Source organism: Maniola hyperantus, chromosome 14 (genome assembly GCF_902806685.2).
Source record: "Maniola hyperantus chromosome 14, iAphHyp1.2, whole genome shotgun sequence".
NCBI classification, from domain to species: Eukaryota; Metazoa; Arthropoda; class Insecta; order Lepidoptera; family Nymphalidae; genus Maniola; species Maniola hyperantus.
Window position 1 is genome coordinate 7,358,678 of NC_048549.1, and position 22,084 is coordinate 7,380,761.

General features: G+C 36.1%; 1 protein-coding gene across 1 annotated transcript in view; it reads right to left on the bottom strand.

Annotated features, from left to right (window-relative positions):
• The window catches only part of Pdk1 (Phosphoinositide-dependent kinase 1), a 103,684-nt gene extending 81,600 nt beyond the window's left edge, over nucleotides 1-22,084 (bottom strand). The window contains exons 1-2 of the mRNA XM_034975442.2: nucleotides 21,881-22,084; nucleotides 19,382-19,472 (exon numbers count right to left, since the gene is read on the bottom strand). The gene's annotated coding sequence lies outside the window, so the exon portion shown is untranslated. The remainder of the gene's footprint in view (nucleotides 1-19,381; nucleotides 19,473-21,880) is intronic.

Below are 22,084 nucleotides of genomic sequence, written 5' to 3' on the forward strand. Positions count from 1 at the left end.
AAGTAGATCTTATCATTAGCAAGATCTATACGTTCGTGTCATTTAGTTTTACATTAGAAGACAGCATATATTTCACGCAATATCGGGATTACCCTTTAAGTAGCAGGAAGAGTGGGTTACTAATCCCTTCGAATGAACACAAAGAGCTTGGAGCCTTCTTTAGGAGTAGGAACTCTTGTGTTAGAAGACCGCTCTTTCATGACAATATCAGCGTCAGCATGCATACGTGTGTGTGTATATGTGCATGAATATAGGACAATCAAATCTGATAAAATACATTGAATGCGGTTTGTTTATTCCAAGTTTGACCTAGTTCTAAAACGCAGCGGCAGCACAACACAAGCAAAATATTTTCACAACGATCTGGTATAAAGTATATACAATTATTCTTCTGTTAACAGAAATGCATACTGTGTTCGTTCATGATGAATTTTCTCCTAAAAAAAACTTTATATATGTATTTACGATAATATGATCAAGTACATTAATTACGTAATACATTAATTATATAGGTATTTGTAGGTAATATGCACAACTAGTACATAATCCTAAGAAGTCAGTCTTCTTTGCGAACATAGAATTCATTCCTAAACCTATCCAAAAATATCTTAAATTCTTAAAAATGTTTCAAAAAACAAGAAGATTATAGCAAATGTTTTTTCATACACACACTCGCCGAATTGGCGACTGCATTGGCCTAGGTTTAATAGCTGCATTGTTTTTAAATGGAAACTAAGTAGGTGAGATGAAAAATGCAAGAGCGCGACCTTAGCCCACTTGAAAGTAATGAGGTGCTAACGTGTATATAGAAATAGAAGGCGATCGAAGCCTAATGATGACAAGAGAAACATCGAGATTTGAGACATTCGCAGATCATTGAATACGGAATGGATGCAAACAAATGAATAGGTAGATTTTATGCGCCTTCGATAAACAGTAAACAACGTTTATTTTCACCATCTTGAAATGATTATTATATGCTTTACTGGATGATGCCTGCGAGTCGCGACGTCACCTGCGTATGTTTCAGTTTATTAAAAATCCCGTAGGAACTCTTTAATTTTCCAGGATAAAAGTATCCTATATAAGTCTACGGGATGCAAGCTATCTCTGTATACCAAACTCTGCTATCTGTGTATATCATAACTGTGTGCATATCAAAGCTATCTGTGTATACCAAATAGTATAATGCCCACGACTTCTTTGGTGTGGATTTAGGTTTTTTCGTGGGAACTCTTTGATTTTCCGGACAAAAAGTAGCCTGATCTTCCCCGGGATGCTTGCTATCTCTGTACCACGTCAAAATCGGTTAAACTGTTGGGCTGTGAAAAGATAGCAGACAGACATACTTTCGCATTTTTAATATTAGTATGGATTCAAGCAGTGATAGCCAGATACTGGGCCGGACGTCCGCTTCCTAATCGGAGGTCGGGGGCTCGATCCCGTGCACGCAGCTCTAACTATTCGTAGGTAAATATGCTTTTTAAGTAATTAAATATCACTTGCTTTGACGGTGAAGGAAAACTTCATGAGGAAACCTGCATGCCTGAGAGTTCTCCATAATTTTCTCAAAGATGTGTAAAGTCTGCCAGTCCGCACTTGGCAGCATGGTAGACTATGGCCAAAACCCTTCTCATTCTGAAGGGAGACGCGTGCTCTATAGTGAGCCGGCGATGGGTTGCTCATGATGATAATGTACACCAAAACAAAATAGCAGTAAGTACAAAAAACAAAACACAGAAAATATAAAAGTAAAATACTGTTGACGACCTCCCTGGCGCAGTGGTGAGCGCTGTGGTCTTATTAGTGGGAGGGAGGGAGGGTTCGATTCCTGGCAGGGGGATTCCTGGAATTTTATAATTTCTAAATTTCTGGTCTGGTCTGGTGGGAGGCTTCGGCCGTGGCTAGTTACCACCATACTGGCAAAGCCGTGCCGCCAAGCGATTAAGCGTTCCGGTACGATGCCGTGTAGAAACCAAAGGGGTATGGGTTTAATAAAAACTGCCATACCCCTTCCAGGTTAGCCCGCTATCATCTTAGACTGCATCATCACTTACCATCAGGTGAGATTGCAGTCAAGGGCTAACTTGTATCTGAATAAAATAAAATAAAAAAACAATTATATTAGTTGGCATATCGTTATGAAGTGATCATCTTCTTATGATCATTGGCCACCTATGTTAGCTTGAGCACACTCGATAATTTATTATTGTGTGAAACCAAGAAAAAACAAATGACAATTTGTCGGTCTTGTGACACGATTTCAAAACATTGGACGCTGATTGACACGAGCTACGACCTACTAAATTGTATACGCTAATATTTTGTGAAATTGTGCAACTGTAGGTACTTCTGAGTTAACAATTTCAGTCAACAGTTCGCATGAAATTTCTAGCTTACTTACTTGAGTATGATGATTGATATGATTATCTAGCCGATGCCCGCAACTTCGTTCACGTGAAATTAGGTGTTTTAAAAAATCCCATGGAAACTCTTTGATTTTCTGGCTTAAAAAGACAAAGACAATGTCACTCTCCAGGCCTTTATCTATACCCATACAAAAAATCACGTCAATCCGTTGGACCGTTGCGACGTGATTGAGGGATAAACCAACAAACAAACACACTTTCTTATTTATAATAAGGGTACTGAATAATGAAAGTGTAGTTCAGTTTGTAAGCTCTATAGAATTGTCTGTCAGTAACGTTATAAGAATCTAGTAAGTAGTTCATAATTCAAATAACACTGATTAATTGAACACAGATTCTCTGTCTTCCGGAAACTAATATGTATTCGGAATTTTATGTTTTGGCCTCTTTATCTATTTACCAGTTCAAATAAAATCAACAACAATAACAATACTTTCAGAGCGTTATTTACCATCTCTAATATTTACGCTATTATTACTTCTTGCTTCTTTGACATAATAGCTAAAGCCATATAAAGAGTCTAATCCTTACCACCTACTCACAATTACATACTTTCATCGATGATGTGAGCGGAGCGACAAGCGAGGCGGTGCGGCGCGCGGGAGTCTACAGTAATATTATAATAAAGTTTTGTAATTATGTTTGGATGTAGACGATCTCCAAAACTAATGATCCGATTCTGAAACTTGTCACTGATATAGGTATTTAGGATAGATATGAGGACTGATATATGTACATTATCCCCGAGTGCTATATCCTAAGAGTTAGCGCGCACTACGGTAAATTTCCGTACGTTTTTGATACTACAATGGTACCTATATTAATCTTACTTTGAAAATGGAAAATACTAATTATTTGTTTATGAACATATTTTTTTGGTGATGTAACCACAATTTCATGGTTTTCGGATTTTCCCCATTACGTGTGCTATAAGGCACTACCTGTCAAACTTTATGATTCTAGGTCAATGCTATAGGTTTCTTGACAGACAGACCCTAAAAAACCGAATCTTACGCGGACGTAGTCGCGGGCATCATCTACGAGTATGTAGTAGTGTATAAATTATACCACGCGGACGAAGTTGCGGGAAAAAGCTGCTCAATATTACATTTGTTGTATTGTGAGAGAAGGGACCTAGCCACCCACCCACAACAAGAGTGGTATGAATAGCACTAGCGGGAAGGTGTACTTCATACAACTATTTCTAGTTTCTACCGCTCAGTGGAAAGTTCGTGGGCAGGCCGTACCGTGCACTGTAAGTAGGTCTCAATGGCAGTCATGAGACTCGCAGCGTTGCAAGCCACGTGAGTGATAGCGCGGCGCGTTGAGGCGACGACCTTGCCACGGCCTAGCATTGAGTAACAAACAAGCGGACGTCACTTCTCATGAACCACGTATAAGACTATAGAAACAAACATATTCTCGATAGCTCAACGGTTAAAGGAGCGGACTGAAAACCGAATGGTCGCCGGTTCAAATCCCACCAGTTACACTATTGTCGTACCTACTCCTAGCACGCTTAACTGGAAGGGAAAGGGGAATACTTATTAGTCAGCAATTAACTTAGCTAATATTCTTTAAAATAAAAAACAATCACAGCGAACATTGAGAACATCGGAACCACTAGGCTAGGAAACTAGCTTTTTCCGTGAATGTAAATAGTACCTCTAGTAACAATAAAGTTGTTTTAAATTTAAATTAAATTAAATTAGGAAGCAAGAAGATCCTGCGGTTGTATTTTGAACATAGAAAATGAAGGATAGTCGTAGGTGCGACAAATGGGTTACATAATATTTGCTACAACAATCACAGCGAACGCTGAGCACATCGGAACAAAGTAAACAGGAAACTCGTCAAATTAAATATGCTTTTTTCCGTAAATGTAAATAAATGTAATAATTAGTCTCATAGGAAGGAAAAATCCCGTTTAGGGTTGCATTTTGCACATAAGTAGAATATTAAGAATGGATTATTTTATTGTATACTAGCTTATGCTTGCGATTACACAAATTTAAACTCCCTATTTTACCCCCTTAAGGATTGAATTTTCAAAAATCCTTTCTTAGCGGACGTCTACGTCATAATAGCTATCTGCATGCCAAATTTCAGCCCGATCCGTCCAGTAGTTTGAGCTGTGCGTTAATAGATTAGTCAGTCGGTCAGCTTTTCCCTTTATATATTCCTGTAGAAAACGGGTACATACCACGATTAATTAGACAATTTTTAACTGCCGATATTTCGACTCAATTGCATGAGTCGTGGTCACGACGGGACTGCAGTGCTGTGAGAGGTGAAAGTTCGGGCTGTCATAGCCTCATGGGCAGTACCGATCTACCCTCTTTCTCGTTCTTTTCACTTTTATACAATACAATATGTCGTTAAACCACGAAATAAGCTTAAAATCAATGGATTATTTATTTGATAGTCCATAATTACTGACTCGACTTGATTGAAGTGAAAACACTGAAAACTTCTCTAGGCTCGTTGGGCAATTTAAGGATGGATGAAAAGTTCAAGGCGTCACCGACATGCTAATGTTAATAACGCTCGTAGTGCCGATAGGTTTTTTTTTATTCGTTATAGGCGCACGCTTGACCACGATCACACCTGATGGGAAGTGATGATGTGGCCTAAGATGGGACGCGTTTGAAAACATTTTTTAATTTATAATTATTATATTTGTTAATTTTAATTTATAAATTAAGAAATTTAATTTTTGATATACTTTGTAGACATTACAATTAATTTGAAAAGTGAAAACCAATATTAAGTATTTCATATTTTTAAGTTTTCACTTTTGTCGACAGTCCCCACTGATTGTATTTTTTCAAAATTATGTAAGTATGTAAATATTATTATCTTGAGCATAATATTGTAGACTGTTAAAAATTTATATACATTCACTCGCGACAGTGTCCACTGTCCTTGTTTTCATATATTCTGTTCATTTATGATTCTGTCGATGAGATGATCGATAAATTTTACACAGTTATCAAAGGTCTTTTAGACAAGCACGTTCCCAAACTGATTGCGAAACGAGGTTCATATCCAACTTGGTTTACTAACAATCTTATCAGGTTAATTAAGGAAAAGGAATCACACCGTATTAAATATAAAAAAACTAAATGTCCCCTCGAAGAGTACGATTTTGTAGAAGCCAGGAAAAGGTGTCACGTTTCAATAGATCGGTGCTACGCTAATTACAAAAAAAGTATTGAAGAATCAATCTGTAAAAATAACCTGAAAGTACTTTGGTCTTATTTAAAGTCTAAAAGAAAGAACCGAGGAACTATTCCTAGTGAAATGGTATTTAACGGAACAAAAATAACATCTCCTTTATCTATTTGCGGTGCTTTCGCTGAACACTTCTCCTCAGTTTACACGCAACCGGATCATAATGATAGTAGCCCAACGTTAAATGATGCTCCTACGACAGCTTCTAATACATATTTAGGTAATAATATTTTGTTTAAAATATCTCTAGACCTCAAGTCAATCGAAATGGCTTTAAAAAAACTAGATAAAAATAAAGGAGCAGGTCCTGACAAATTACCGGCTATCTTTATTAAAAACTGCGCTGCACCTCTGTCTTATCCGTTATACTGTATTTTTAATCGTTCATTGGCCACTGGAATATTTCCCGAAAAGTGGAAATCTGCTAATGTTGTGCCAATCCTAAAAAGTGGACAAGCGGATGACATTTTAAATTATAGGCCTATTTCCCTACTATCTATTTTTGGTAAGGTTTTCGAATCTCTGATCTGTCCGTTTATTTCATTCCATTTAAAATCCATTCTTGTCCCTCAACAACATGGTTTCCGTAATAAAATGTCTACAGTTTCTAACTTGACTGAATATACAACACAAATTATTCATGAAATAGATAAGGGACATCAGGTGGATGCTGTTTATATGGACGTAAGTAAAGCTTTTGATCGTATTGACCACTCCATATTGATAAATAAGCTACACACTGCTGGCATTCAAGGCAATCTACTTTCCTGGTTTAAGTCTTATTTGTCGGGAAGACATCAAAAGGTTATTGTTTGCGGTTATGAATCTGCTCCATTTAAGGTCCCATCAGGCGTTCCGCAGGGATCTCATTTAGGCCCTATTTTGTTTCTAGTCTTTGTAAACGATTTGTGTGACCATGTAAAGTCATCCAATTATTCACTATTTGCTGACGACTTAAAGATTTTTAAAGCTGTTGAAGCTACATCAGACTCTCTAGCTCTTCAAAATGACCTAAATTCTATCTCAGATTGGTCTGCTAAAAACAAACTGCCACTTAATATTAAGAAATGTCTACATATAAAATTTACCAAAAAACGTATGCCACTTCAGACTTCATATACACTTAATGGCCTTTTGCTGGATGAAGTTAATGAGATCAGAGACCTAGGCATTATTATTGATAAAAAACTATCCTTCAACACGCACATAGACGGAATAGTCAGTAAATGCTATAAACTATTACCCTCTAACAAATAAACCTGGAATAGCGGTGGAATAGTTATACTCTGTTTTGTCTTTTTCCTTCAAATGTCAAATTACTGATGACAGAGAAAGACAAAACAGAGTATAACTATTCCACCGCTATTCCAGGTTTATTTGTTAGAGGGTAAGGTTTTATCTGGCGCAACTGCAAATCTTTTAAGTCGTGTTTGGCCCTTAAAGTGGTTTATACTGCCTTAATTCGCAGCTTACTAGAATATGGCTCCAGCATTTGGAATCCATCCTATAAAGACCCCATATTAAGAATAGAAAGGGTTCAAAAACGATTCCTTTTTCTGTTAACGGTACATCAGAATAAAAAAGCAGAATTAACATCTTACAGGCAAAGACTGAGCTATTTTAAAATAATGTCACTTGAAAACCGACGCTGGGTATCCGATCAGGTACTTCGGTTCAAAATTTTAAATTATGAAATTGACTGCCCAAACATTTTACGCAAAATAATTTTTTGTGCCCCGTAAAAATTCGCGATTTTCTACGTACAAGCCTTATATTATAAGAGGATGCAGAACAAACTTAGGAGAAAACAATGTCTTGATTAGAATATGTCGCGAACATAATAATCTTTTTAAAACTGCGAAAAATATGATAATAGACCCTCATTCACTCTCCTTGCAGCAGTACAAAAAAAATGCTGCATCAGTATATTGATGCAGCATTATAAACTCGTATGCTTCTTCGTAATTTATCTTATTTTTCTTGTTTTATGTAATATTTAGTATTTAATATTTAGTACTATTGTAAATTGCAGTGTTTATATTTTTTATTTTTTTCATATTTATATTTTTAGCTTTAAGTTAACTGGTAATTCCGCACTTGCAAACTTTTAAAATGCATGCCGGTTTGCCAGTAATTGGGTGTACACTCTAATTTTTTCTCTGTGAATTGTAATTGTTATTTTATAATATGTGTACTATCTGTTGGCTAACCAATAAAATAAAATAAAATAAAATAAAATTTAAGTACCTACTTTACTACCTACATAAAAAAGTAAAAATTCTTTTTGAACCGCAAAGTGAACCAGGAAACGACTTCAATATTGTGGAAAAAACAGCCGATTTGTAAACAGTAAACACCTGTATTTTTGCCGAAAGCAAATTAGTGTGCACAACAAAGATTGTGTAGGTAATGTAATGGAATCGGATGACTGGAGCTGACCTGCTTAAGTTTTTCTGACCTGTTTTATTTGCACAATATTAATTACTAGATGATGCCCGCGACTTCGACCGCGTGGATTTAGGTTTTTGAAAGTCCCGACAAGACACACTTTCGCATTTTATAATATTAGTATTAGTATGGATAAATAAACAGGCTTAAGTGGAAGCATAAGTATACAGTAAGAGGTAATAGCCTAGTGGTTAAGACGTCGGCTTCCTATTCTTGGGGTCGGGGTTCGATCCCGGGCCTGCACATCTAACTTTTAGAAGTTATGTACGTTTTATGAAATTAAATATCACTCGCTTTAACGGTGAAGGAAAACATCGTGTGGAAAATTGCATGTCGCCATAATGTTCTCATAGGTGTGCCAAGTCTGTCAATCCGCTATGGCCAAAATCCTTCTCACTCTGAGAGGAGATCCGTTACTTCATAATTCATTGTATCCATTTTCTAATGTTTCTGGTCTAGTCAAATGAGGCCTCGGAGGCTTCATTTAGCGTTCCGGTACGATGCCGCTTATGAGGGATATGGGTTTAAAAAACTTGCCGTATCCCTTCCATTTAGACTGCATCATCGAGTGAGATCTAGGGCTTGAACTCCGGAATTTTGGTTTTGGCGTCACTCCGAAGCTTCATAAGATTACAGATCAGAGTTTCTACTTTCATATTTTTAGAAAAAAGTTGAGCTTTTTCAGCGTTTACCCAATACAGTTGTCTTCATAAATTGTACATATGAAATAGGGTAACACTTATCCAATTTTATCGATAGAAAACATAACAAAACAATGTAAAAGAAAAATCTTACTACAATAATTTTACCAGGTCGTAAAATAAAGTTTCCATTTCATTTTTCTAACTGATTTGTTTTATTTAATGCTTATTAGACTTTAAGCGCAAGAAATATTCAAATCAAACGCGTTATTTAATCACATAAATTTTTTTTAATGAAAGTTTGAGAAGCTTTGAAAGTCCGGAACTCCGGACTTCGAACGCTCAGCATCAAAACCCAACTCCGGAGCTCAAAAATAGTCAGATTTTTCAAGCCCTAGTGAGATCGTGGTCAAGGGGTTATTTGTCATCAAATTAAAATAAATATATAAATAAGAGACAAAGAACCGCTAGTTCTCTTAATCTGTAAACAAACACACGGTGGGAAAGAGAGAGCGCAGTGGTTACAATATGTTGCAATGGTTTAGCGTTGTTTTGCAAAAACACCGCCTCTGGCAAGGCTGTCGACACGGCACGCCAAATGGTAGGTACATTCAGATCCTGTTTAGTGACCTCTTTAGCTCTGACTCTCCGACTCAGTGGTGCAAGTATTACATACCCACGGACTGTAAGATAATGATTTTTATCGACTATAATAGACTATATAGTATGTACTCACATACTCTTAAGTAATTTACTAAATGTTATATGTATGCTACAGTTCTCTGACGAATTCTGCAAAATCTCCTATAGACTGGTTAGATGACTGAAATAGCTGATTCATTAAAGGCTTGGATCTCGTCAGGACTACGATCTTCAACAATGATCAATGAAGAATCGACCAAGAGAGAGAGAGCTGTTACCCGCGAAATCACCCACGTGTTTATGTTTTCGAAATCGCTGGATTTCCATAGCGTTCTGAAATTGTGGGAGGAATTTCAAAACTTTTGAACGCGTGGAATTCGATCCTAATAATATGATAAACGTTTATCTATTATATTTGGAAACCTCTTAATGAGTACAATAAAAGTCAAAACTAAAATTCGACTAGGTACCTACTGTTAAAATTATGAACTGTATAAAAAATTGCCATCAAAGACAATCTTTGTCCCAACACTATTTGTTTTACGGAAAAAACTGGCAGCTCAGAAATCTTAAAAATTCGACTATGGTGTTTATGTAACCCAGCGGGATCATGATCTATGAATACACCAAGCTCTCAACGAGGTGGTGAGGACGACCAACAGGGTTCAGGATAAATGAACAGATTTAGAGACAAATTCTCTGCATTTGTTTCGAAGTAGGTTATAACTTATATCTACCTAAATAAGAGTTTGTACTTTGTAGTTTCATTTCGCATTACATAACAGCTCAGCAGCAAAACTATCTAACATCTAAGCGAAGGAATTACACACAGACCACAGTGCTCTCAGTTGGAAAACGTGTAACGAGTAAAAGTACCTAGGTTGTTATGTAGGTGGTGTGCAATGAAGCAATGCTTCGCCGTCAAAACACGTTGCGCAAGACACTCGCATTCTACACCGGCGCGTAGACTGTCGACCGACGACGTTACAAATCAGAATACTCCTCTTGCTTTTTCTTAATTTATTTTTACTTGCCGCGAAAAACATGACGTTAAATAATCACTAACACAAGATCAACGCATTATAAAAACATCTGAGGAATACCAACATATCGAAGGCATCAAGCTGAAAGATCGTATTTTAAGATTATCCAAAAACTATTGCGCGAATCTATCAATTTTTTCAGCACTTCACTCTTTTAACGATAGACCTAAACATGGCCTAAACCTATCTTTTATTGTTCGCAAATGTATGAGAGCAATACCTACATAATATGATTTAAAAAAAAATACATTTCAGTTAAGAACTGAAATGTATTTTTTTTAAATCAGTCTGATCTATTAACACACCTAATGACTAAGAGCCAGCGCTTGCCAGGCCTTCGTTATTTTATAAAAGCTGAAAGTTTCTTTGCGTATTGTGCCCAACACAAAGAGGAACGATCAGCGACTATGAAGTTTGGATCTTGGTGGCTTTGGGAGATAACAGGTGGTAATAAACACTTAGTATGGTGGCAGCCCATGCCAGACACACTTAATGTTTAATCAATTATTAAAGTTTTAGATTGCCCGGTGGGGGTTCTCATGACACTAAGTGTCTGGCGATGCATGACGTGATTTCTAATACTCTCCGAAGAAAATATAAAAAAATAGACTTTATATGTACTTTAACCTTTCCTAAACCTTTATTGATATCTCCTAAAACCACCATAATTGAAACTTCATAGTCGCTGATCATTCCTCCCTGTGTTGGGGACAATACTTTCAGTTTTTATAAAATAACGAAGGTCTGGCACGCGCTGGCTCCCTCTCTATAAATAAAGAACTCGCGGTTGCCTAGTCTATTCTATTTTAAAAGAAGCATTTACAATTTGTATGATAGTAGATAGTTAGTGCAAATAGCGTAGATGACAGTTTTTGTTTATCAGTTATTCAGAATGTTGTTGAATCATTAAATTGCCGTCAGCAAGAGTCCTTTGATGCAAACAAGTTCGCTTGCGGTGATTATGACACTGTTTCGTTCAAAAACAAACGCAAAACACTTGCGTAACATAGAAAGTTGAAAGACACAGTTTCATTTAAAACAGCTTACAGGTAATTACTGTCTGATTTTAAAGTACCTTTGTTTCTTCTATCCAGGTCAATAAACGATAGTAAAAGGAAGACAATAAATCAATAAATAAGTTTAATATCAAAAAGTTTTAAACAGTTGTTGGTTGTTACAAACAATAGTGATGTTAGTCGGATGGGATGTAGTCGCATAGCGAAGAGAAAGATATCTCAGATAACCCTATTTCTCAATCGATTTTTTTTTGGGTTTAAGTAATTTTCTACCATAAAGAAAATATTTTCAGTATTTTTCTCGAATAGAGAAATAGTAAATAGGTCCTCATACTGAGTCATACCAAACTACTATTTTTGTACGTCCGTCGTCGGTACGAATATTTTAGGAGAGCTAACAAATACCACGAACAAAACATAAGGCACTCAAAATGATAACTTTTCAGTATGATTACCTATTATGAAAAAAATTAGCAAGTAGGTAGGCATTACCTATATAATAGTCCGCGACAGCTTGAGAAGGCAATCGGGTTATAAAGCGGGGGACGCCCCGCACACCCACACGTCACCCACGCTCGCCCGCACCGGGTTAGCGCGGGGGTTGTGCGGGTGTACGGGACGTTCCCTCCCCGATTGCCATCTCGACCTGTCGCATACTAAAGTTATTACACAAAATAAGCAAGATGATGCGACGCACGTAACAATGTACATAAACAATCATTTTATTCGACTTCCGTGCACTGAAAAAAAGAATCAACCAAACTAGTTTTGTTGCTTAAATTTTAAACAAACTTTAGTCGTTAATAAATAAACTTTGACTATTTATTACATAACTAGTTTAGTGTGTGTTCTCAAAGGCAGTTGGGTTAATGTAGTAGGTTAATTAGTTACAAAACGTTTGGTTACTAGTAACTGAAAAAACGTAAACCAATTAGTTTTTCTATAGCAACAAAACCGATGTCTAATACATAACATAACTATTTGCTTATTATTTATTTAATATTTGATCATATTTTACAAAACGTGTACATTTAGTGAATTACCAAACTTTTGTAGACATTAAAAAGCTTAATAAATTTGATAATAACATGTTACTTTATTTATTATCTACAAAGGTTTTACATGTGATACCCTATTTATTTTACTGATAACAACCGTACTAAATGCTATATTAATATAGTCAAACTTTAATTACAAATAATCTAACAATTTCAAAAATAACAATCAAACTTTCTTTGAAATTTTAGCCTGTACGACTCCTGTTTCAATTTTATTCAGTGATCAGTGAGTGTGTTTATTTGGAGTCAGCAAAAGGAGTGCCTCGTAATTAGTGTTTACACTATTGTTTCTACGGTGCAGTACGGTTTCTACAACAGGTGCCTAATGGTTTTCGTAAAAAAGTTGTACCGTACAGCGCCTGGCCGAATATTTAAGAACATGAGCGACTTCGCGGAGGCGGCAGTGTCTGACGTAGGCACAAAGCTGGCTGAGCCTGACAATATCAATCTTCTATGATATTATCATAGAAGATTATTTAAAGTCGTGGGGCCTCGAGATGTACATTCCGAAATTTAAAGGTATGTACGCTGGTAGTAAGTATATTCAAAGTAGGTAATAGGTAGTTGTATGGTGGTTACATCATGCTTTTTTCTGCCCATACAAAAATTTAACTTAAAATAGTCCCGTCGTCGTGGGCTGCCCCTTTATCGACACCCTGATCCTGATTGTAGGAATATCTAGATCTAGACCTTCAAAGTAGGTACATAAATCATAGTAGGGTATAATAAAGGACGGTTTATAAACTGTCTGTGTGCCAAATTTCATCGAAATTTTAGTGTACCTAGGCGTGATAGTGGAATGTGGAACTAACAAATATCCATACTTTCGCATTTTTAATACAAGTGATATTATATTTGTCCCGCCCGTTTTAAATGGTTTGATATGTACAGTGTTGCGTGTTTTTTATGTAGGTACTTAGTGTGTATCAGCATTTAATCATTATTTCTGAATTATGTTTACAATTATTTCTAGAACATGGCATTGACTTTGAAACATTGTTAATGTTGGCCGAGGACAACAAAGGAACTGGTACCTATGATTGGACACAGAGAAACTGATAAAACAACTATCCACAGTTAAAAATATGCTTTTCCGTCAGACCAGCAAAGTGATGTAAGTACAATCTTTTTAGCATGTGCGAGTGTAGATTTAGCTCTCTGGTGTAGTCGTCCTTCTCTAAATAAATTAATTCTTTGTTTAATTTTTTCAGTGTCCTGTCCTGTGGATGAAAATATAGAAAAAGCAACTACAACAAAACCATACTTCAGATGATTTGGAGCTCCAGAAACAGAACAGATACAGAATGTGTATGTATAAATAAGTTTTGCAGGTAGGTAGGTACTTTAGTAAGGTTGAATTTTTATTTGTTTAATGCCAATTTAATGAAAACATATTTAATGAATAATGCATAATATTATATAATTGCTGTCAAATTACAAGTGAAGATACCTTCCTACTTAAAAAAGCTTGTGTAATTTCATTTATGATGATTAAAAATATTTTTGTTAATGATAGAGTTATTTTTGAATGTATACAAATGACATCATAATATTATTAAATTTTTGTAGACTTGTTTTTATGACTATAACTCAAATAACTGATTAATAATTAAGGTAAAATGCTATTTCGAAGCTATGTTATAAATAATACTGAAGCGGGTCAAACCATCCTCCAGGATAAAAAATAGATATTTCATACAAGAAGCCACTGCTCATTGGAAAACGTGCCCTTTTTAATTCTGGAAAATCGTCTCATATTAAAAGCTATGTTTATGTTTCATCTGTAAGTTTTATAGGTTTGTATTTTTAATTTTGATATTGAGATTGTCAATTTTGATTAAGTATACTACCTATGTATGTGAAACGAAAAATAAATAAGTAGAAAGTAATGTATAATTTTATTTCAAATCAGTAACTTTAGCCAATATTAATTAACCAAACTGTTTAGTAGAGTAATGGTACGGTTCATGAAATCTAGCTTGTAATAGTATCTTTATTCTTATTTTTTTGTAACCGATGTAGTTTGTTGCTGAAATGTAAATGTACCGATGGGTTTGTTGGTTTTTGAACAAACAGACACAATATTGGTATAGGTTTACATTTTAGCTTGCAAATTATATCTACTGCAAAAAAATAAGTATGTAAATACTATAAGCTAGATTTCATTAACCATAATACCATTACTCAACTAGGTTTCTTATTTATAACTGAACAGTTCCCTACCATTACTCAACTAATTTAGTTACATATTACTAAACAGTTTGGTAACTACTAACACACCAAGATATCTTAATAACAATCACACTGTTCACATATCAGTAACAATAAAAAATAGTAATCCGTTGACAAAGTGTTTTGTAACCAAATGCACACCATTAGGCTACCAGTAGGTAAACAGTTTGTTAAATTGATACGAAACATTTAACATATTAACAACATATCGACTTGTTAATAACAAACGCACAGTAAAGGTACCAGTAGGGCGCAGGTTGCTTAAAAGATACAAAATCGAAAAGTACTTAACAAGAAGATGGAGTGTTATACGTTCATAAACTGGTCGCTTAAAAACAGTAAAACAGTTCAATTAACTTCAACAAAATAACTTTAGCAACTAGTACCTCAACTCAAATAGCAAAAGTCAGTTTTGTAGCTAGTAAAACATAGTTTGCAAGTCACTTTTTTTGTGTAAACAGTAACCAAAGTTTTTGTAACTGTATACAAAACATTTCTTTCAGTGTGATCTTCGCTGATAAAATATGCTCTGAAAATCCGCCAAGACTCCTTTGTATGCGAAAAATCTAAATATACAAAAGGAAAAGGTGACTGACTGACTGACTGACTGACTGATCTACCAACGCACAGCTTAAACTACTGGACGGATCGGGCTGAAATTTGGCATGCAGATAGCTATTGTGACGTAGGCATCCGCTAAGAAAGGATTTTTGAAAATTCAATTCCTAAGGGGGTGAAATAGGGGTTTGAAATTTGTGTAGTCCACGCGGACGAAGTCGCGAGCATAAGCTAGTCAGAAATAAATCTAAAAATACTCAAGCATTGTTCGGCAACCGGACATAATTGCGTGCTTTTAGACTCCAACAATAGGATATCCATGGCTTTATCATTTGAATACTACCATTGAAATTGAAGCAACAAAATCAATGTATTTTCATACTCTCAATTGCTGTCATAGCCTAGTGGTTAGGAAAGCCCGCCTTCTAATCGGAGGTCGAGGTTTCGACCCCCGGCACGCAACTCTAACTTTTCGGAGTCATGTGCGTTTTAAGTAATTGGATATCATGAGTAAACCTCATGAGTAAATTTGCATGCCTGAGAGTTCTCCATAATGGTGTGTGAAATCTTCCTATGCGCACATGGTAGACGATGGCCAAAACTCTTCTCAAATCTCACTCTGAGAGGACAACCGTGCTCTGTAGTGAGCCGGCGATGGGTTGATCATGATGATGATGATTTTCATACTCATTGTATGTATTATATTGTGTACTCGCCTAGAAATCAACACAATAACCGCAACTGGTATTTGTATATTTTGGTATATGTCCCGCAAATTGCTAATACGCGTGGCCGCCATTTTAGTGCCGTCAGCAATAGACTGAATTTTCGAGCTGATGATATATTTTTATTTCAGCTGACGTCATTTCGATATTAATGAGACATGGTTCCAGCGCAATAGCAATTTGCGGGACTTATAGGAAGGTGTGCCTACTAAACTTCTAGGGCAAGATGTTGAAAAACATCATTCGTTCCAATCATTCTAATAGCTCTAGACCTGGATCCAACTGCTTTCAGGCCATGCTGGAACTTTCTAGATTATCGCATTCCACTTTCCTAATACCGTCAGTATCCGATGATTTTTTATAATCAAACCTCGTATCTACAATGCAAGGTACTGACAAACTAATTTGATTGCTTTGAAGTAAAGGGTAATGCATTTGCTTCGCACTAACCCAGAAAAGTGACTTATTATTATTTAATCTATGAATAAATTAAGTCCCCCACTAGGTGGACGGACCACATCAGACGATTCGCAGGGAGCCGCTGGATTCAGGCGGTGCAAGACCGTGGCGTGTGGAAGTCCCTACAAGAGACCTATGTCCAGCAGTGGATGTCTATCGGTTTATGATGATGTGATGATGAGTAAATTAAGTAGATAACGAGCCTATTTTTGAGGGATATGTCGCCTAGTTGTGACGACACATATCAATCGATTGAGGTTGTTAAGCAACAAAGTCAAAGTCAAAGTCAAAGTCAAATGATTTATTCAAAATAGGTAATAAATTACTCTTATTGATTGACCCAAGTTGACCCAAGTCAGTAACTGGATAGGTAACGGACTTTGGCCTTTCTCCGAACCTCAGAGGGTACGCTACGCCGTCGATGCTAGTTATTATCACTAACATCTGATAACTCTAAATCTCGTTCTCTTAGTACAGTTGTACGCGGAAGAATCTGGGAAGTGGGAAGAGAGGCCACCGCATTATCCCAAAAAAGCTCCTACCATTATGTGATTAATGGTGGAACGGGATCACGACTCTGAGCAATTAGGAAAGCGATCACAAAGAACCTATTTTTACATGAATGCAAACAATGTGAAAGTAATTCACACTTCCACACTAATATTATAAAGGCGACAGTGCGTGTGTGTGTGTGTGTGTGTGTGAGAGTATTTGAGATCACGCAAAAATATTTCTATATACACACTGAATATGGAGGAGACCCTGGATTAACACATAGGCTAACTTTCTATCCCGGAAAATCAAAGATTTCCCACGGAATTTCTGAAAACCAAATCCACGCGGACAAAGTCGCGGGCATCAGCTAGTTTTTATATGAATGCAAACAATGTGAACGTGATTACTAACTACACAACAACTAGAAATACGATGAAGTGATGAAATAAAGAAGTAGAATTATGGCAACGTGGCATTCACTGTTCACGCTAGCGAAGTGCGAACTCGCGTTGTTTGTAAACATACAACGGCCGTACTTGTGAAGGTTGTAAAGAGTTTCACTTGCACCAACGAAAATCGGTCAAGTGCTATTGTAATTTATCCGTTTTGGGGTTAATCATTATCATTTATTTTGAAAGAACTGAAGATAAAGAATAAGTCGTTTAAAAATAAGCATATTAAAATTTTCCCTCGACAATCTATTCTGTGACTGGGTTAAATTTATATTTAGATAATTACTTGACTTACAAATACAGTACTTGTAATCCACATCTATACTTCCATACTAATATTATAAATGCGAAAGTGTGTCTGTCTGTCTGCTAGCTTTTCACGGCCCAACGGTTTAACCTATATTTTGATGAAATTTAGTACTACGTTATCGTTAGCTTACATCTCGGACTTTTATCCCGGAAAATTAAAGAGTTCCCACGAGATTTTTTAAAAACCTAAATCCACGCGAACGAAGTCGCTGGCATCACCTAGTAATAAATATTATCTTAACTACCAATTCAGTGTACCTACCTACCTAATAAAATTGTTCTCATTTAGTTAGAGGAAAAGTTATTATTTATTATCGTTACAGAATCCAAAAGAATGATTCCTAAACTAGGAATCTATATATTTTAACTACAGCATTTCTCATTAAAAATTAAAAATTACGAAGTGTTATAAGAACGGACAACAATATAAATAATAATAATAATTTAAATATAATAATATAATAAATAAATCAGGGAGATCAGTCCAAACTGGAGGATTTTTTGCAAAATTATGACGAAATTGTACAGATCAAGTATTGCTTGTCGATTAAACTAAGTATCATAAATTAACTGCATTTGTAATCATCAAGACAAATATGTACAAGTTACAAATACATAGGTTCAGCCGTTTAAAGTAAATCTACAGTGTCACAATATTAAATCAAAACAAGTGTTACGCAAAGGAATGCGTATTTAAAAGAAAGTTAGCTGCGCAAACAAGTATGAATCAGTGTTCACAGTAAGTAGTTTAAGGCTTGGGCCTACGTAAAGCGCAACGGCGACATTCGAAACTGTACATCAGGATGTCAGTGTGCGGATAGGCCCGTAGTCAATAGACGGGATCGATTTCACCGGGAAATTGTTCTTCTTCTTGGGTAAGGATTAAGGAAAATATGTCTATCCGCGAAGACTTCGACTCTTAGTGATAGGTAGGTACAAGCAATAAGGACGACATGTGGCGTCCGTCAAGGCTCACTAGTGATATCACTCACTTTCTTATTCTTTTTTTCTTCTTCTTCTTCTTGATATATTTATTATCAACCCGAAACTTTTCATAGTTCTAACTATATCTAACTATTAACTTATAGCCTCAATAGCTCAACGGTTAGAGGACCGGACTGAAAATCTGAAATGTTACTGGTTCAAACAATAGTGCAATGGGTGGGCCATTGCACTATTGTCGTACTACTCCTAGCACAAGCTCAAAAATAAATTATTTCTTAGTTATTATGGAATAGAGAGTCTTCCAAAATACGTAAAATCCACTTACTCTGTTAGTTAAATAATCTTAAATAATAAAGTTTAATATCCAAATTAAATTATCAATTATTAGAAAAGCACGTCATGACGTCACATTTCATTATTTCATACAAGCTCCCCTAAACGCGCGTTTTGAGATTTAATAGAGTTGATTAGTTGGCAACTTCACAAGACTTGAAGTCACTAGAGAAAAAAAACGCACCGCCTTGTACGCGTGCTCGGCAATTTGAAACTCTTTCAATCGTTCATCGTCTTTGAAGTTCATCTTAAAATAATTAATATTAAAATATTTAGGAACCGTGTTGGATACATTAGTCGCGCACTGTGTGGGTTAAGCCTTTATGAATGACCGAGTTTCTGTAGCAAGCGGTGTTTCTTACCTCGTTTGAATCACGAACTTGTAACGTGCTGTGACGCCTTCACCTAGTTGCAGTCGCCCTTGGTGGGCGTCTGCCCGATTTCTTGTAACTCCTGAACAAAACAAAACGAATCGTAAACAACTTTTATATTAGGCAAAAGCGTTATGCCCGTTCTAAGAATAAGGTCAGCCGCTTACGTTAATAACACCATAGACATATTATTTAAAATGTCAAACATTTAATTGGGATTTCTTTATTGTTCTACTTATTATTCGGGTTCCGTACCTCAAAAGGAAAAAGGAACCCTTATAGGATTTGTTGTCTGTTGTCTGTCTGTCTACCTGTCAAGAAACCTATAGGGTACTTCCCGTTGACCTAGAATCATGAAATCTAGCAGGTAGGTAGGTCCTATAGCACATGTAAGGGTAAAAAATCCGAAGACCGTGAATTTGTGGTTACATCACAAAAAAATTAAAATGTGTTCATCAACATAATAAGTAGTATTTTCAATTTTCAAAGTAATATTAAAATACCAAGTGGGGTATCTTATGAAAGGGCTTTACATGTACATTCTTATTTTTATGCATAATAGTTTTTGATTTATAATGAAAGCAAAATGAAAAAAAAATACGACTGTAGTACGGAATGCTCAGTGCGCGAGTCTGACTCGCACTTGGCCGGTTTTTTATGTAATTTTGAGGGGTAGGTACAGACGCTTGCATCTCAGAGACGACATAAATAGATAGTTAGGTACGTTACTTTTTATCTCGAAAATCACAGAGTTCGGATTTTTAAAATCCTAAATCACAACAACATCTATCAAAGTAAATGGAATTTGTGGGAACTTTTGATTTTCCGGGATAAAAAGTACCTTCCCCGGAATAAAAGCTAACTCTGTACCAAATTTCATTAAAATCAGTTAAACTGTTGGGCCGTGAAAAGCTTGCAGACAGACAGACAAACAAACAGACACACTTTCGCATTTATAATATTAGTATGGAAGTATGGATAGTATGGATTACTCATTACATGAATATGTTTTATCATCATTCAAGTTGTGGATGTGGTGGGTCACATGTTGCTAATATAAAAAAAAATGTTAGCTGCTGATAACAGTGTGTGCTATGTTTACATAAGAGCAATGAGAATGAGATAATATTAATGTAATCGTAATGCAATTTTTATTTGCCAACTAGCTTATACCCGTAACTTGCTCCACATGGACTACACATAAACCCCCTTAGTAATTTGCTATAATCCGCTGTTGAGGGTAAAACCCTGGCCAGACTGTTGTAAAGAAGCCCGCCGCACATCTGCCTCAACCGGCGGTTTAGAACACAATGTTTGTTCACGTTCATGTTTCACAATGTTTTCCTTCACTGGTAAAGCAAACGATATCCATACTAATATTATAAATGCGAAAGTGTGTCTGTCTGTCTGTCTATCTGCTAGCTTTTCACGGCCCATCCATTCAACCGATTTTGACAAAATTTGGTACAGCAATAGCTTGCATCCCGGGGGAGGACATAGGCTACTTTTTATCTTGGAAAATCAAAGAGTTCCCATGGGATTTTTAAAAACCTAATTCCACGCGAACAAAGTCGCAGGCATCATCTAGTAGTATATAAATTGTTTAAAACGCACATAACTCTGAAAAGTTAGAGGCCCAATGCCCATCTCCAATCCCCTCAAAGAAGGCAGACATCCTAACGACTAGCTTATCACCCCTTGTGGAGTATGAAGTAGGAAGTTGCTGATAATTATGTTCACACAACATTATACACAATTTATTAATACTGTCTACTGTAGCGGTAACAAGTTTTTGAACTGTGGCACAACTGTACAGTTTTAGTTTTTGAATAAAATAGCTGTGACACATAGACAGACTGACGGACAGAACAAACTATACAGGTCCATTGCTTTACATTACACTCCTACCCTAAACAAAGGAAACTTGCCACTGCTACCACCGAAAAATATCCCTACTTGACTGTGTGTCACTGACATTAGATATTATATTTGAAGTAACTAAGTACCTACCTACCTAATTAGGAAATTATTTTTAATCAATTATAACTGATAAATAGTAGGTACCTACTTAGGTAGATTCTGAGTTCTGACCCATGAAAATAGAAGTCACGACAAAAGTGATGAGGTTATCGTGGTCATATTTCAGATATTATTGTGCTAGCAACACAACCCAGCCGTGCGGGCCGTGCAAACCGTAGTTGATGTAGAATCAATATTCTGAAAGCGAGGCTCTTTCGCATGTTGATATGGATACAGGCGCTAAATTCACTAGACGGAGCTACAACCAATTAAAATATCTATTTTGATAAACAAACGACATTGACTTGACAAGATTAGATTTCAAGGCCGTCTAGACCAATATGAAAGTATTGTGAAAGTTGGGTTATTCTTTGGTGGGTACGCATTACAGCTTTTAAAATATAAGCTAACTACATTATGTAATAAACATTTTAACACAACTATGCTATTGAAAATGTGTGAATTTCATACCATTACAGCTCCAACACAGCAAACGACCGCGTTATATTGACTTGCCAAAGAGACATCGCGAATTTAACGATAATTATTGTCAATTAATCACACCTCTGATTATCAAATACTCTTGAACCCAGTCTAAACAGTCACAAAAAAACACACACACACAGTACGGTGAAATCTTATAAAATTGCAATTTTCTTTACATAAAAAAAACAT